The 17,460-nt window shown below is 35.0% G+C and overlaps 1 long non-coding RNA gene across 1 annotated transcript; it reads left to right on the forward strand.

Annotated features, from left to right (window-relative positions):
- Positions 1–313: 313 nt before the first annotated feature.
- Positions 314–2,748, forward strand: LOC113277228. The gene is made up of 3 exons (XR_003324797.1): positions 314–585; positions 950–2,148; positions 2,569–2,748. It is a non-coding gene; the product is annotated as an uncharacterized LOC113277228 (long non-coding RNA).
- Positions 2,749–17,460: the final 14,712 nt, after the last annotated feature.

The raw sequence follows: 17,460 nt of genomic DNA on the forward strand, positions 1-17,460 counted from the left end.
ATTGCGTGAACAAGGTAAAATAGGTGGCCCACCATAATTGTCCAGTTGGAATAATTCGGACATCACCCACCTCCTTTGACTTGTCAAAGAGCCAGATGTTTTACAAACATCATCTTTATCTCGCGTATGGGATAAACTTAGGCTAGTTTATCTTGAACTTAAAGGATTAAGCATAATGATCCATATGTGACACGTTTGTTCCCACATGGCCTTTTAATGTTTCATTTTAATGTTACTCATAGGCTATAAATAGCCGTGTACTTCCATGTAACCGAGAATAAGAAGAAATGAAATGGGAACTTTATACCCGATTTCTCCTCTTATCTTTCTTCTTATTTAATTTCTGTTATATATTAACACCAACTATATTTAGTTGTTTAGTTGTATCGGCATAATGTAGAAAAGAGTCAGCATGAAAACACAGAATGTTTGAGGTTAACTTCGAGGTTGATTTCAATGTACTATTTTTTGTGACCTTGTTGATCATTCTATTTCAACAGATTAGGTTAAAACCTCGCTTTAAATTATGAGGAATCCAAGGCACCGAACCAATCAGAGAGCTTATAAGTATCAAGAGCAACAAAGGTAATATCGATTATACCAGTGTTTTTTTAGTGTGGAATTTGAATAAATACCCCTTTTTTTGAGGGGTCTTCACAGATATCCCTGAAGGGGTATATTTTAAGTTTTTAGGATCTAGTTTTTGGCACATCCAAAATTGTATAAAGTCATATCAACCTACGGAAGAGGTTGGGTTGACGTTTTCACGCGTCAAAAGCATACTAGTTCATTTTCATTATCAAAAAAGATACTAGTTCATTTTCATTATCCACTTAAAATATACGGGTATTTTTGTAAAGAGAAAAAAAGGAGGGGTATTTAAATAATCTTCCCTTCTTTATTTTGATGGTTGTTGAATGTTTAATACTGATGCATTCATATTCACCAGGGTACCTGAATGTTTTGAAGACGATGACGAATATTCATCTTCAGAAGAAGAACGATTTTCCTGTGATTGTGGTAGTTGTGCTATGGGTAGATGGCGTGATCGGATAGCGAAGGAACGGAACTCGGACGATTGGATGTCGGTAGATTCTGCTGACGACGAAACAAATAACTCCCCCCATCAGTTTTTGAAGTGAAACACCGCTATCAAATGCTTAACCAGAAAGAAACATCCATGGATACAATTGAAGACACGGAAGAACCACAAAAATGTTTAAATCGAGTACAAGAAGAAGAAGAAGTTATTGCCCTCTTAGAATCCTCTAAAGAAGATATTCTCAATGACAAATTGGTAGAAGATGAAAGTGATTGGAATGTACATCATAGTAAATATGTCAAAAAAACAAATGAAGATCAGCAAGAGTCTTTCTATTTTCAACCTGGCTGTACAGAAGTGGATTCATGGTGTAAGGATGAAAGACAGGCCAGTGGAAGTTCGTCTTATGACGATGAGATTTCGATTATAAATACTGATGGTTTCTTTAGAAAGAATAGAAAAGCAGGATATGGAGTTGTTGTACGTAGTCGCTCTGGTGTGCCATTGGTTGGTTCTGCTGGAGTTTATACTCATGGAAAACCAGTTTCACCACTTTATCATGAGTTGCAAGGAATAAATAGAGGTTTAGAGCTTGCGATAAAGTATGGACTTTGTCAAAAAAGTCGTGGTTTATTGTTCCTCATATCTTGCTGCTGATCTTACCGAATCAAGGTTTCGTTGTACCTGTGCTGGTAGATACCATAATTCAACATTCCACATTGTTTGCAAGATATGTACCAAAGACTATATTCCTGAATGTAGTGAGGAAGATTTTCAACTACTGATGTATCCTCTCATTCAGGAAATCGTGGATAATTCCTATATGTTTTCTTTTACCGTTTATGACATTAAAAGAATACAGAATAGAGCTGCAGATTATCTTGCAAAACTTCAGTTAAACAATGAGGAGATAAACCCACGAGAGCTTCCACAGGAACTGAAAGCCATTCTTTACGATGATGCACAAGGCGGTGATTTGATGCCCATCATTCAGCGTGAAAGGGCCTGGTGGCTGCAGAATCAGTAATGGATACAAACCAGCTTGATTAGTTGATTAATCATTCACATGCATATGCTTATTAGCAAAGCATCTTCTGGATTATGAGGTACATATCCTGTTTGACTAATTGACATTAAAGACGGAAGACGCATATATTTCACCAGCCATTTTACATTCTTTGAGTTTGTCATTTCATTTGATAACTGGTCTGCTCAATAGAAATTTGGTCCATATCAGATGTATTGCAAACATTTGAAAGAAATTTCTACTTTTAAGCAAAATATGGAGTCAAAAACAAATGGGAAGATACTCTGAGCATTTTATTTTATTTCCGCTAAAATAGCATTTGGCCTCTTGATGTGCCTACCAGCTTTATCTTTTGCTGGGTTTGGTTTTAACGTACATTTGTGTGACCATGTAAATAGCCCCTATGCTCTGTCAGGCCTTCCAGGGTTTACCTGTGACATAAACAATTATAACTCCAAAAGTTATTTGGTCTTTCTAACATATAATGTACTTTCTCCAGGGTGTTGCTTAAGGCTGTCAGCAGATTCAATGATATAAGTTGGCTTATTCAATTTTGAACTAAGAGGACTGCCAATAAAACACCACGGGCTTCTGCAGCAACCAAAGGAAGGCCTTGATTGAGGAGGAGGGAGTTACTGTGATAAGACCACGTCTTATCGGTCACGTCAACGATTTGTTCCGGTATGTCACTTGAGCATATGCGGTCTTTTGGGTCCGGTATTCGGGTCAACTCTATCGAAATTATGGAAGCCACCTTGGCTAGCCACTGCGAAGCGCGACAACAACAAGTTTATAATTTAATATTTAATTATTTAATATATTAAAAGTTTTTATTATGAAAAATAGGTATTTTACTAGAATTAGAATTTATATTAAAATTAGTGTTTGTTAGGGTTTGTTTTCTTATTTTTCAAGTAATGTTATCTATAATAGGCCTTTCCCATTCATTGATAATTAATCAGAAAAATACAATAAAAACTTTTTTGATTAATACTCGATTATTTAATAAACTCTCTTAAATAATATTTTTGGTCGGTCCCAAATTGGGGACAACGTGACAACTTAATAATTCACTAAAGTTATAAGATAATACATTTTTGATTACCTATGTAGACCTCATATGAAATATAAATTAATAATGCATTATATATATTCAATACGTTAAAGATTTACGAAGACTTTTTGAAAAATAATTTAATTGTCTTCTGTTTTTTGCTAAAATCAATATCATATTGAGTTTCATCTCTAATTTTCCTTATCACACTAAGAATTTTTGGCGTTGTTTGCTCATAGCTCAACAAGAAATTATTCAATGTGGTTGTCGCTTTAACAACCTCGTTTCGTGAAAGGGGTTCTATTGTAGAACTTTCATCATCTTCTTCCACATCTTTATCAGTTCCCATAACACTCTCGATTATTTCTTCATCAGTCAACAATTATGTAACTTCATTTTCTTCCGGATAATTTAGAACATCTTCGACATTCATTGGATTTTGATAGCCCAACTTCTCGATCAAATTTTGCAAGTCTTGGGTGATTTCACTGTATGTTTGTTCATCCATATTGTCTAAACTTGTGTTATCTGTTAATCCAAGTTTGTAATGACGAATGCAGTTTGCAAGTGTAGTTGTACGAACATCGATAGTCCATGCTGAAATTGCAATATGCATTGCATCTAACACATTTATTTTTTCTGGATTGACGCCCCTAATTCATAGCCTTTCAGAAGACCTCTATAAAATCGACGACGATAATGCACTTAAATCAACATTTTTTAAGTTATGTTCGTTCAATTAATATCTCGCTTAATTAATAAATTTTGATGGTCCCGACAGCATTAATTTATAGAGTTTCTACTGTATTAAGAAAATTGTTATTGTTTGATTTATTGGTTCCTCGAATCATAATCCTCTGAGCTTGTTTCTGCTGTCCGTGAATAAGAAACAAATCATTTCTTATCATTGGTATCGGACAAGTTCTTTCCTATCTCAGCTTCCCCGACTATCATCATCAATCATATCTCAAAAAGAAAAAAAAAAAAAAAAAAAGCTTGCGGAAATAGTAGGGCAGCAATTAAGATTGGCCGTTGCTGGTCCAAGTTAAGAGTTTCGAGAAGCTAATTTTGAAGAAACCAATCGCACATCGTCATCGTGTTGGGGTTTTGTGGTTCCGTATTGGCAGGTAAAATTAATCCAGTTTGCTGCATAATTCTTTTCCCATTAGCCGTCGAAACCCTAGGTAGCCAAGCATACTATCCCTTGATATTCGGTCGTAAATATCCACACCCATCTGTCGTGTAATTAATTACCCGTATCATCTGTTAGCACTACCATAGTGCTTTCCTTCCATAAAGTTCCCAAAACGTACATCTTTAGCATCCCGAAAGCCAACAGAAGTTTATAGCATGTCAAGCCCAGCCCATTAATTCATAATCTTAAAACAATTGCCTACAAGCCCAGTTTTTATCTCAACGGTTGCGTCCTAGGCCATTACACGTTGGTAACTATATACAGAGACGGCCAGTTACATTTTCATCCGGTATGTACCAACACGCAAGTACAAAAAAAATTATTATTCCAACAATTCGATGACAGAAATCCTGAAGGTTGGTTATTTCAAGCACAATTAATTTTTGAAATTCATGAAATTTCAGCGGAAGACTTTGTGAGTATGGCTTGTGAACACCTTATTGGTAGTCCACTCAAATGGTATAAGTGGATGAAAGATTATATTTCAGAATTTTGGAAAGATTTTTGTTTTGCTTTATCGAAGCGCTTCGGAAGTGATAACCCAACGCTAGCACTAGCTAATTTGGAACAACATTTAGAAGAAAGTCTGTGTTTTTTGGAAAATGTGCATTCCATGAGTTCAAGGAGCATCAAAGATCTAAAGCAATTAAATCACAACCTGCTGCAACTACACTAGATTGTTCCATTATTGCAATTCCAGAACCAAGTGAGCCTATTGAAGTTTCTGATACCGTTATTGTTCTTTTCGAATTCACGGAAGAAGAAAACAAAGTTGTAGGTGCATCAAAACTGGACCTTGGGGGCAGGGTCCTATTTAAGGAGGATGGAATGATAAGATCATATGTGGAGCCAGTATCGATAAACATAGTGGATTTTGAGGGAAAAGTTCCATTTAAGGAAGGTGGAATGATAAGACCACGTCTTATCGGTCACGTCAACGATGTTGTTCCGGTATGTCACTTGAGCATATGCGGTCTTTTGGGTCCGTTATTCGGGTCAAGTCTATCGAAATTATGGAAGCCACCTTGACTAGTCACTGCGAAGCGCGACAACAACGAGTTTATAATTTAGTATTTAGTTATTTAATATGTTAAGAGTTTTTATTATGAAAAATAGGTATTTTATTAGAATTAAGATTTATATTAAAATTAGTGTTTTTAGGGTTTGTTTTCTTATTTTCCAAGTAATGTAGCCTATAAATAGTCATTTCCCATTCATTAATAATTAATCAGAAAAATATTAAGAAAATTGTTATTGTTTGGTTTATTGGTTCCTCGAATCATAATCCTTTGAGCTTGTTTCTGCTTGCCGTGAATAAGAAACAAATCGTTTCTTATCATAAACCTGGAAAAACAAGTTTGAGGAGAGCTTCACAGGCTCAGTTAGCAACCTATGCTTCTTTCAAAATTATTTATTTATTTAAAAAAAATGTTATCAAAGATCCTTTGCCATCATTATTAGCCTTCAGGGCCTTTCAAAATATCCTGAAAAGCGAAACAACTGCATCTTCGGCGTATTATATTACAAGTACAACAACCTGAGAGTGCTAGACTATGATGTACGGAGAACTGAATGATAGCTTCACGGATACCTGTATGGCTATATTCCAAGAAGCTAAAACATGGAAAAACGGTGGAAGAACTGAATGTATTGGTGCCAGTTAGTACACCAGCACCTGCTTTGTATCGCCCACAGGCTGTTCGCATAATGTTGAGATTATATGTTTTAAAAACATTATTTATTTCCAAAAAATTAGTGTCTCATTTAAATGATTTTATTATGACATTTATTCTTTCTTTAATGAATAAATTTATATCATTTTTAATGTCAATAACCGTTTTTTGTTGAATTGGTTAATGATGCTAATTAACATATTATTAATGCATTTCATTTAATTCTTTGGTTATTATAAATCATTTTTTTGATGAAAGGAAGTTAGAGAGACGTTGAAATTTTTTTCTTCTATTGAGAGAGTTTTTCTTTCTCTTTACATTTTTGAATTACGAAAATAAAAATGAATTTTTAGAAAGAAAACAAAAGTGTGATTCTGAGCAAGAATGAAAGTGTAGAAGTTGCACATCCTCTCACCGAGCAAGAGTGATTGTGTAAGAGATTGAACTCGGATGTTTTATCCTGGAGACGACGCGCCATTGAAGAACTGCTTGCACAATCTTGGGCAGAGCCGCGAAACGTCTTAAAGACAACGACCTAGTCCGCGACTCAGCCATAACAATGTTTTGTTTATCTTTTTTTTTGTTTGATTATTTTGCAGGCATAATTTGGCAATTGTTCTAACAATTTTAAGACGTTTATTCTTCCATGGAAATCAAAAGAAAAAAACGATTGCTAAAACGCGATAAGTATCATTGTTTCGTTTGTTTCGTTTTATAGAATTATAACCGGTATAATTTTAATTTAGTGATTAACATGATGCTTGAGATCTTAGGTAACCCGGTACCTAAAGTTAATTTTATGTCTAATTTTGATGGACTAGGATTATAATATGGATGATATGAAAATGTTATTGATGATAACCCACGAAAATGAATTTTTATATCCTACATGAAAATGAATTGGCTCTAGAAATTTTTACTTGATATACTAAACATCATGAGGATAACCCACGCCGAAATTCAGAATTTTTGAAGAACTAAAAGTAATTTTAAAGTATTTTAGAATACCAACAAAAAAAAACGTATCTGAAAAATTCTGCCGGGCAGAAATTTATTGCTAATTGAATCCGTTTTTGCTAATATTTGTGTACATATTTTGAAATAGTGTAACATGAAACTCATAGATCAGGAACTGATCTTTGAAACCCAATTTGAAGTTTTCCATTTGGATTTTTAGATTGAGAAATGTGGTGATTTCAAAATCGTTGTGTATGTCTATCTAAAATAGGAGATATGATATTTGAGATTGGAGAAATGTAATAAATTACATTAAAAATATGTTTGGATCTTTATTTCTTTATGTTATCGTTTTGGTAATGAAAAGGAAGATTATTGTTAGAAATCAAACTAATGCACCATATGTGCTTGATAATATGCTTATTAGAAAGTTATAATTATATGTACGATTTATAACTAGATAACTTTGATTCTTTGTTTGACACTAAAGAGAAACTTGGAGTACTATATTTTGATTGATTTTTAAGTAATTATGTAAGTGCATAAATTACTTATTTTTGATTTCAAATGCTCACATGTAAGTGGTTGTGACAGGTGCAAATTCACTTACTTGAGAAAGTTTTTATTTTCCAATGAAGTAAAAAATTGCAGGAGATTAATCGATGCGTGGAGCAATGGATTTGCTGATTTCTTTGTTGGTGCAAAGAATGGACAACGGGTTATAACCAATTGAGCTTTAAAAGAAATTGAGGTATGTTTGATGAACTATTTGTAGTTATTGTAGTGGTCAAATAATGGTATTCTAAATTGAATGAATTGATGTTCAATCTTAGAATAAATTTTAGGGAAACAAGTTATTGAGAATTATTGTGTATGACAATAAACATGTGACTCATGTAAGTTTGGAACTTATGAGATGGAATTTTATATGAACCAAAAACCGAATAATTAGAAATCTAGTCAAAACTAATGTGAATATCAACTCTCACCATGAAATGAACATAATATTGATTATGAATTTATTTGCTATTCTTGCACGGAATTGCAAGGATATCAAATGTTATTAACAATGCTTTTCAAGCTAAGTTAATGTGAATTATGGATACAGTGAGAGGTTGGTATATGTTGGTTTACACCATATTTGTTTTGATAGGTTATGGTCCAATATTTGAACCAAATTGTTTGAAAGAAAGTGGTGGTCAGATATACTCACATCACTAGGATTTTCGGTCTTGATACAATCTCAAAGTTTACTTTGGGTAAAACAATCTTGTTAAATATTTCATACTTCCGAAATGAGTGAGAATTCAGTTTCCGCATATCTTGTTATAAACAAGATTGATATTAGAAATTTTTTGAATTTGATCATTGCACTACTACAAATAATATGTTATGGATAAAATGTTTGAATATTATATTACAATTTTATCATAACATGAATTGAATTTTGAATATTTGAAATATGAGATTTTGTCATGCTTTTAAGAAATCAATGAGTTAGTAACGAATGTGAGCATGTTATATTTTCTTATAAACTTGGTGAATTTTTTGAGTAACATGTATGTAATCTTACCTAACTCATAAAAACATGTACACTTTGAAATCTTACGTAACTTGCCATGATATTGGATGAAAAAGAAAAACATTTGAGAATTTTATAAAGATGCTTGGAGTAACTTGTCTTGATATCAAATATGATCTTTTGAGTAGTTAATTAGGCAATGTAGTTTTCACAAAAATTGTTTGAATTTTTATTCACTATTTTGTGCAAAACGTTTTGGGTTTAGATCATTGGGTTATTATCTTTTCATAATTTTTTGGGATCTTTGGATATTGTTTTGAAATTCTTGTTTGAGTGAAAAAATAGTGGGGGTTCCATACCCTATGTTTTACCAACTTAGATTTAAATTAGAGGAACTTGAAAAATGAAAGTGACAAGTAATTCACTAAGAATAAACCTAGAAAAGCATACATAGCGAGACTAAATTTTAGTCATGAATATTTTGTTGCTTATAATTTGGAAAATAACTTCTTATAGAAGTAACATTGTTCTTCAGAAAAATTGAATCTTTGAAAAAAAAAAGGTTTTTATGTTATTAGACAAGCAAACAGAAAATCGTTGACACTTGCATTCATGTCACCAAATTAACTTACATGCTTGTTTTGTTGATGTTGTTTCTATGATGTATGATTGTTAAAGTCATAAGTAGAAATATATACTTTTGTGTAAGTTAAAGATGAGAATATATGTAAACCAAGCATGGAAAACTATGTAATTTCTACCATAAAAGAAAGAATATAAGTTATATAATTTATCTTTATATTCTGAAAACAACTTTAAAACAATTTAAAAGAAATAAATTGTTTACTTGATTCATTCGGATGATTTCAAAATTGATGAAAGTGAAATGCACAATACTCTCTGTTTTGTATGCATAGGTGATTTGTTGAATTTTTATTCTAACTTATATGATGAAAATGAAATTGAGAACATGCTTAGTTTATTGTTTGACATGAAAGACTTGAATGAAGATGGTGTATGTTGTTAAAATAAATTTTTTCTTTGGATCTATTTCATTTCAATGAAAATAGAATTTTAAAAGAGATAGAAATATATATATAATCTGATTGTAAACTATTTTTCACTCATTTGGTTTAGTGCTAATGCTTTTGAGATTGTGTGTGACTACACTACACATGAGTACGGTAGCTCAGTATGTTTCTTTTCTACGTGCTTGACTATATAAGTATTTTTTGTAGTGGGGGTTTATTATATTACCTCCGTCGTGGGGGTTTTATATTCAGATTTATCAATCCTAATATGGAAAATTGGTAAATTTTTTGAGAAGTTTATGAGGTGTTTCAAACACACCTTACACCTAGAACTACACTATCTAAATGGTTACCGCAATCCTTTAAGGATATTGCGAAGCTGATTGGACATCCTTTCAGTTGAATCCTTTAAGGGATGGAGTGATTCAATCCTCTATCGTGGATAGAGGAACATGCATATTAATCCAATGTCATAGTACCGCGGCTATTGCAAGAATTGAGAACGTAATGACAACTATAAGAGTTGATGTTATGAGAATGGATTATATAGTGTCTGGAAAGAGTTTTCATTAATCCTTTGATGAAAGGATTGATAATAAGGTGTGAATACATCTTATGGGATGAGGTTGATGTCCATTGAGATTGAGTTATCTATGATGGATACCCAACCTAGAAATATGTTCAAAGGGACTAGACGAAGTCATGGATGATATGGAGATGCGAGAATCATGCTTTTGAAGAATTCATCCCACGGCATAACATCCTGAAGTGAGTAAATGTTGAGTTTAATTTTATATTTTAAAATTATATTTTAAAATTTTAAATTCTTAATGATGTTTATATCTCTATTTAGAGTGGAGTACTTTCAGGAGTACTCTTGATAAACTCACCTATGTGAAAGTGCGGCCGCTTTCTATGAGAATAAGGGCAGTTCTCTAGATCATTCATTAAACTGGGAGACAAGCGCAGGGTCGTAATGCGTTGGCTTTAGACTTTACACTAGTGTAGTCGTGTGTGTTAAGCAATCTTTTTATCTCCTAGAGTTCAAGAATTATGTTCACTCTATGGTCAGATTTTAAGAGGGCATATTAACACTACGTAAAGGTTCAAGTCGCGAGACACCTTTGCTTATGCACAACTCTATACGTTCTTGCTCAATGTTTTGAAAAATATAAGTGGGGGATTGTTGAGATTATATGTTTTAAAAACATTATTTATTTCCAAGAAATTAGTGTCTCATTTAAATGATTTTATTATGACATTTATTCTTCCTTTAAAGAATAAATTTATTTCATTCTTAATGTCAATAATCGTTTTTTGTTGAATTGGTTAATGATGCTAATTAACATATTATTAATGCTTTTCATTTAATTCTTTGGTTATTATAAATCAGTTTTTTGATGAAAGGAAGTTAGAGAGACGTTGAAATTTTTTTCTTCTATTGAGAGAGTTTTTCTTTCTCTTTACATTTTTGAATTACGAAAATAAAAATGAATTTTTAGAAAGAAAACAAAAGTGTGAGCATCTTTTGTTTTCTACAAGAGTGATTCTGAGCAAGAATGAAAGTGTAGAAGTTGCACATCCTCTCACCGAACAAGAGTGATTGTGTAAGAGATTGAACTCGGCTGTTTTATCCTGGGGACGACGCGCCATTGAAGAAATGCTTGCACAATCTTGGGCAGAGCTGCGAAACGTCTTAAAGACAGCGACCTAGTCCGCGACTCAGCCATAACAATGTTTTGTTTGTCTTTTTTTTTGTTTGATTATTTTGCAGGCATAATTTGGCAATTGTTCCAACACATAAAGTAGCGGAAAAAATTCTCTTTACATTTCCATTCACACCAGTTCGTATAAGCCTTCTTCACCAGTACTTGTCCGCATCAACAGTGTGCACCTGATCAGCCTTGGTTCATTGCAGAGAGGTTTGCTTTGTGAATTACACCTAATGGTTCATATTAAGAAACAAATCTATAATATTCTCGGCTCTTTTAAATGCAGGATTTAGATGAAATGCGCCTTAAATGAAACATACTCTAAATGGATTCATTCCCATAAATCTCCGCCTTAGGTATAAAAACAGGATGATTCATGGATTGGAATAACACTCACTTTCGAAGAAAATAACCAGGACGAGAGTTCTGGTTGATTATCAGGTAATGAATTTTCCTATCTTTGTTAATATCAAATATTTTTCTTAACGATTTCTTGTTGAGTATTGTCATTTAATCATTATATTAGGTTTAGAACCAAATGTTGGTTTCTTTCAACGCATCAGGTTAATACCTCGTTCATCGCTTTAAATTAAGGCACCGAGGCAACCAGAGAGCTTATAAGTATCAAGAGCAACAAAGGTACTATCAGTGTTTCCTTATTTTGATTGTTTTTGAATGTTTACTTTTATGCTAATATTGATGCATTCATATTCACCAGGGTACCTGAACGCTTTGAAGACGAAGATGAATATACATCTTCAGAAGAAGAACATTCTTTTCCACCATGTGATTGTGATAGTTGTGTTATGCGTAGATGAGATGATTGGATATCCAAGAAACAGAATTCGGAGGATCGGATATCTGTGGATTCCGCTGACGATGAAACAAATAACGAAAATGAAACATCCTTGGATACAATTGAAGATAAAGATAGACCGCAATTTTGTTCTGGTGTGCCATTGATTGGTTCTGCTGGAGTTTATACTCATGGAAAACCATTTTCAGCGCCACTTTATCATGAGTTGCTAGGAATAAATAGAGGTTTGGAACTTGTGATAAAGTACGGACTTTGTCATAAAGTCTTGGTTTATTGTTCTTCATCTCTTGCTGCTGATCTCGTCGAATCAAGGTTCCGTTGTTGTATCTGTACTGATAGAGACCATAATCTCCGCACTGTTTGCAAGATATGTATTAAAAATTCTATTCCTGAATGTAGTGAGGAGGAATTTCAACTACTGATGTATCCTCTCATTCAGGAAATTGTGGAAAATTCATATATGTTCTCTTTCACCGTTATTGACATTAAAAGGAGACAGAATAGTGTTGCGGATTATCTTGCAAAACTTTAGTTAGACAGAGAGGAGATAAATCCGCAAGAGTTTCCTAAGGAACTGAAGGTCATTCTTTACGAAGATGCACAAGGCGGTGATCTGATGCCCATCATTCAACGTCCAAGGGCATGGTGGCTGCAGGATTCGGTGAAAGAATCTTTTGAGTTATGAGGTACATATTTGGAAGAAGCATATATTTCACCAGCCATTTAACAGGTTTCAGAAGCTATATATACCGATCTGTTTAATACTCCATGTTGGTAAGATGGTCATGGACTAGATCAGGAAATCTAGTTGGTTAAGGAAACCAAGTACTTGTGTCCTAAGTATAGAAGCTTAAGAGGTTTGTTCTCAGAGCTAAGTTAGGAAACCCTATACTTGTAGGAAAGTATTCCTTGTTAAGGAATGTTTCCACTCCTATTGATGTGTATAAATAGCCATAGAGAGAACTAGACCAGAACTAAGTAAGAGTTATCTTCTTCTCGTCTAAAGGCTTTGTATATTCCAACCTATACGGTGATATATAAAATTGCTTATTCCTACCCGAGGATTAAACCTCGTTAAATACTTGTTCTTCTTGTGTGTGTGATTGTGTTCTTGGCGATACTGAGATACCTCGTAGCAGTGCAAACCTAACGCTTCCGAGCAAGGAGACGCTCTTGGATACGAGTACTCAAATTGAAGTTCAAGTGAAGGTATTTTTTTCTGAAGATTGCTTGAGGTAATACTAATCTCAAGGGTTCTGTTTTTATATATATTTGGTTGTTTAAGAACAATGGTTGACGGAGATAAACCAGTTGATTCGAAAGATCCTTTAGGAGAACATTCGAAGTCCACAAGTAAACATAAAGAAACAAAAGAAGAAATACTTCATTCACATAGATCACAACTCAAGGTAGAAAAGTTTACAGGAACCAATAACTTTGGTTTATAGAGAACGGACGTAATGAATGCTCTTGTTCATCTTAACTTAGAAGAAGCTCTAGAAGATCAGCCAGTTGAGATGTCTGATAAGCAGTGGAAAAAGACGAATAAATTATGTCTTGCTTCGATACGAGGGTGTTTAGAAACTACATTAAGAGTTAATTATCATCACGAGACTTCATCTAAGGATCTCTGGGAAAAGCTAGAGAAGGAATACCTTGTGAAGAACGTGGCCAATAGGATGTATCTTAAAAGGAATTTGTATCGATATAACATGAAGAGAGGTGCAACCCTAACCGAGCACCTAGATTCATATAATAAACATCTTGCTGAGTTGGTTAACTACGATGAGAAGATCAACGACGAGGAACAATCTTTGTGTTTGATAAACTCTCTTCCTGAAAAGTATGAACACGTGATTGAAGATTTAATGCACGGCAAGGATAAGATGACATATGCTGAGGTCACTACAGCATTGCGTAGTGAGGAGTTCAGGAAGATGGATCGTGAAGACCTTGCAAGTGAAGCTAATAATGGTTTGCTTCTTGCAAGAGGTCGTTTATCAGACAGGAGAAAGAAGAATGGTGGTTATGGTAAAGGTAGAGGACGTTCTAAGAGTAGAACGCGACTGCATAAAGATGAGTGTGCTTGGTGCCATGACTTTGGTCATTGGGCTAAGGATTGTACCAAGCTTAAGGCAAGAGAAGGAGATAATAGTAATACCAAGGTGAACATTGCTAAAGGGAATGAAGAATCAGATTGCTTCTGATTTTTCGCTAACTGTGTCACCATCATCTTGTACTATTACAGATGGTACATGGGTAGTAGATACTGGAGAAACGTATCATATATGTCCATATCGGGACTGGTTCTCAAGTTTTGAAGAGCTTGATGGAGAAGTACGTATGGGAAACAATCATACCTACAGGGTGATTGGGATTGGTAGTGTTCGTATCAAGATGCATGATGGTATGGTTAGAGAGCTGAAGGAGGTAAGATTTGTTCCTGCCATAAAGAAGAATCTGATTTCACTCGGAATTTTAGAAGCTAAGGGCTATAAGATAGTCGCTGAAAATGGTGTTCTAAAGGTAATCTCTGGATCTATGGTAATCATGAAGGGCACACGTCATCATAACTTGTACTACTTGATTGGGAGTACAACAACAGGGGATGTGTCTATTTCTGAACACATTGAGAGTGTAGCTACCGAGAAGACAAAGCTATGACACATGATACTTGCACATCCAAGTGAGAAGTCGTTGCATAGGTTGATTCAACAAGACTTGTTGAAAGGTGTTATTGCCTGCAAGTTACCATTTTGTTAACATTGTGTTAAGGGCAAGAAAACAAGAACAAGCTTTGGCACAACTATCCACAATACTAGTGGAGTTCTTGACTATGTTCATTCAGATGTTTGGCGTCCTTCCAAGAATGCATCATTGGGAGGTAAACATTGGTTTGTGTCGTTTATTGATGACTATTATAGGAGTGTATGGGTGTACACAATGAGGCATAAGGATGAAGTCCTAGAATTATTTGTGAGGTGTAAAAAGGAAACTGAGACTCAAACTGGCAGAAAGATCAAAGTACCACGTTCGGACAATGGTGGAGAGTACAAGAGTGATCCATTCTTGCAAGTATGTCAGGATGAGGGGATAAAGAGGCACTTCACAGTTAAGAAGACACCGCAACATAATGGGGTAGCTGAACGCATGAATCGTACTTTGCTGGAGAAGGTACAATGTATGTTATCTAATGCTGGATTAGGTAAGGCGTTTTGGGCTGAGGTAGTTACGTATGTGTGCTTCCTCATTAATAGGTTGCCATCAGCTGCATTAGAAGGTAAAACTCCTATGGAGAAACGGTTTGGTAAACCAGCTTATGATTATGACTCAACTCATATCTTTGGTTGTCCTGCGTGGTATCATGTTAGTGAAAACAAGCTTGATAGCCGTGCCGTGAAAGGAATCTTTGTGGGTATGAAGAATGGAGTAAAAGGGTTCAAGATTTGGAATCCAGTTGAGGAGAAGATAGTCATGAGTAAAGATGTCACATTTGATGAGATGTCTATGGTAAAGTTTTGGGGTTCTCGGAAGGTGGATAACAGAAGCACCAGTACTAGTGAGGCTTTGCAGCAGGTGGAGATTGATGCAACTCCACCAATTCCAGTTAAGTCTGTATCTGTTGAGAATACTTCTGAAGACATTGGGTCCGCAAGAGAAGTATCTACTGAAGTTCCAAATGATAGTGACGCTTTTGAGGAATAGGAACAAGAGTCAGTAGAAGATACAGAAGCTACGGTCACGGAAACCATAGCAACCAGCAAACCAAGAAGATCAACCAGGAAGCCTGGTTGGATGAATGATTACGTTACTTATGCATTACCAGTTGTTGAAGATGGTACTCCTACTTCCTATTTAGAAGTTGTATGTAATGCAGAGTGTAAATAATGGGAAGGTGCAATGCAGGACGAGATGGAGTCTCTTTACAAGAATGGCACATGGATTCTTATGAAGCTTCCGAACGGCAAGAAGTCCATAGGGTGCAAGTGGGTATATGCTAAGAAAGAAGGATCTTCGGTGAATCAAGTTCGCTACAAGGCAAGGTTAATTGCAAAAGGTTATGCCCAAATAGAAGGGATTGACTACAATGAGGTGTTCTCTCCGGTGGTAAAACACTCATCAATCCGTATTTTGTTGGCCTTGGTAGCACAATATGATTTAGTCCTAGTTCAGCTAGATGTTAAGACGATGTTCTTACATGGGGATCTAGAAGAGGAGATCTATGTGACTCAGCCGAGTGGGTTCAAGGTTGCTGGAAAAGAAGATTGTGTATGTAAACTGAAGATCTCGTTGTACAGGCTAAAACAGTCTCCAAGACAATGGTACAAGAGATTTTACCAGTTTATGATAGGCCAAACATACATAAGAAGTCACTATGACCATTGTGTATACTTTAAGAAGATACGTGATGGGTCTTTCATATATTTTCTCTTGTATGTCGATGATATGCTGATTGCATCGAATAACAAGAAAGAGATTGATAATTTGAAGAACAAGTTGTCATCTGAGTTTGAGATGAAAGATCTGGGAGAAGCTAAGAAGATTCTTGGCATGGAGATTCAACGTGAAAAAGAGAAGGGTAAAGTTTGTTTGTCTCAAAAGGCATATTTGAAGAAAGTGTTACATAAGTTTGGTGTCTACGAAGGAACTAAATCTGTAAGTACTCCCCTTGCTGCTCATTTTAAGTTGAATGCTCGTATGTCTCCCACTACTGAACAAGAGCAAAAGTATATGGCCCAAGTCCCATATGCTGAAGCTGTTGGTAGCTTGATGTATACGATGGTATGTACAAGGCCTGACATTTCACATGCAGTTAGTATGGTCAGCCGTTATATGCATTGTCCTGGTAAGGGACATTGGCATGCTGTGAAATGGATTTTGAGGTATCTTTATGGTACGATTAATGTTGGCTTGGAGTTTGTGAAGGATAGAAATAATAATCAGTTGTGTGTTGGGTATGTGGATTCTGACTATGCTGGTGATTTGGACAAAAGACGTTCAATTACAGGGTATGTATTTACCGTAGCAGGGGCACCAGTAAGTTGGAGATCAATCTTGCAGTCTACTGTGGCGCTTTCAACTACGGAGGCGGAGTATATGGCAGTGACTGAGGCATTTAAGGAGGCTATATGGTCACAAAGTTTGCTAGATGACTTAGGAGTTGTGCAAGACCAACTGCCTGTGCATTGTGATTGTCTAAGTGCAATTTATTTGGCTAAGAATCAAGTGCATCATGCTAGAACCAAACATATAGACGCACGATTTCACTTTGTGAGAGAAATTCTTGAAGAAGAAGACATTCTACTTGTGAAGATCAATATCAAAGACAATCCAGCCGATATGTTGACTAAAGTAGTATCTGGGATCAAGTTTCGACATTGTTTGAAATTTATCAACATCCTTCCAGTTTGGTGAAAGGCCCTTTTTATG

The sequence above is a fragment of the Papaver somniferum genome, chromosome 5 (assembly GCF_003573695.1).
Source record: "Papaver somniferum cultivar HN1 chromosome 5, ASM357369v1, whole genome shotgun sequence".
NCBI classification, from domain to species: domain Eukaryota; kingdom Viridiplantae; phylum Streptophyta; class Magnoliopsida; order Ranunculales; family Papaveraceae; genus Papaver; species Papaver somniferum.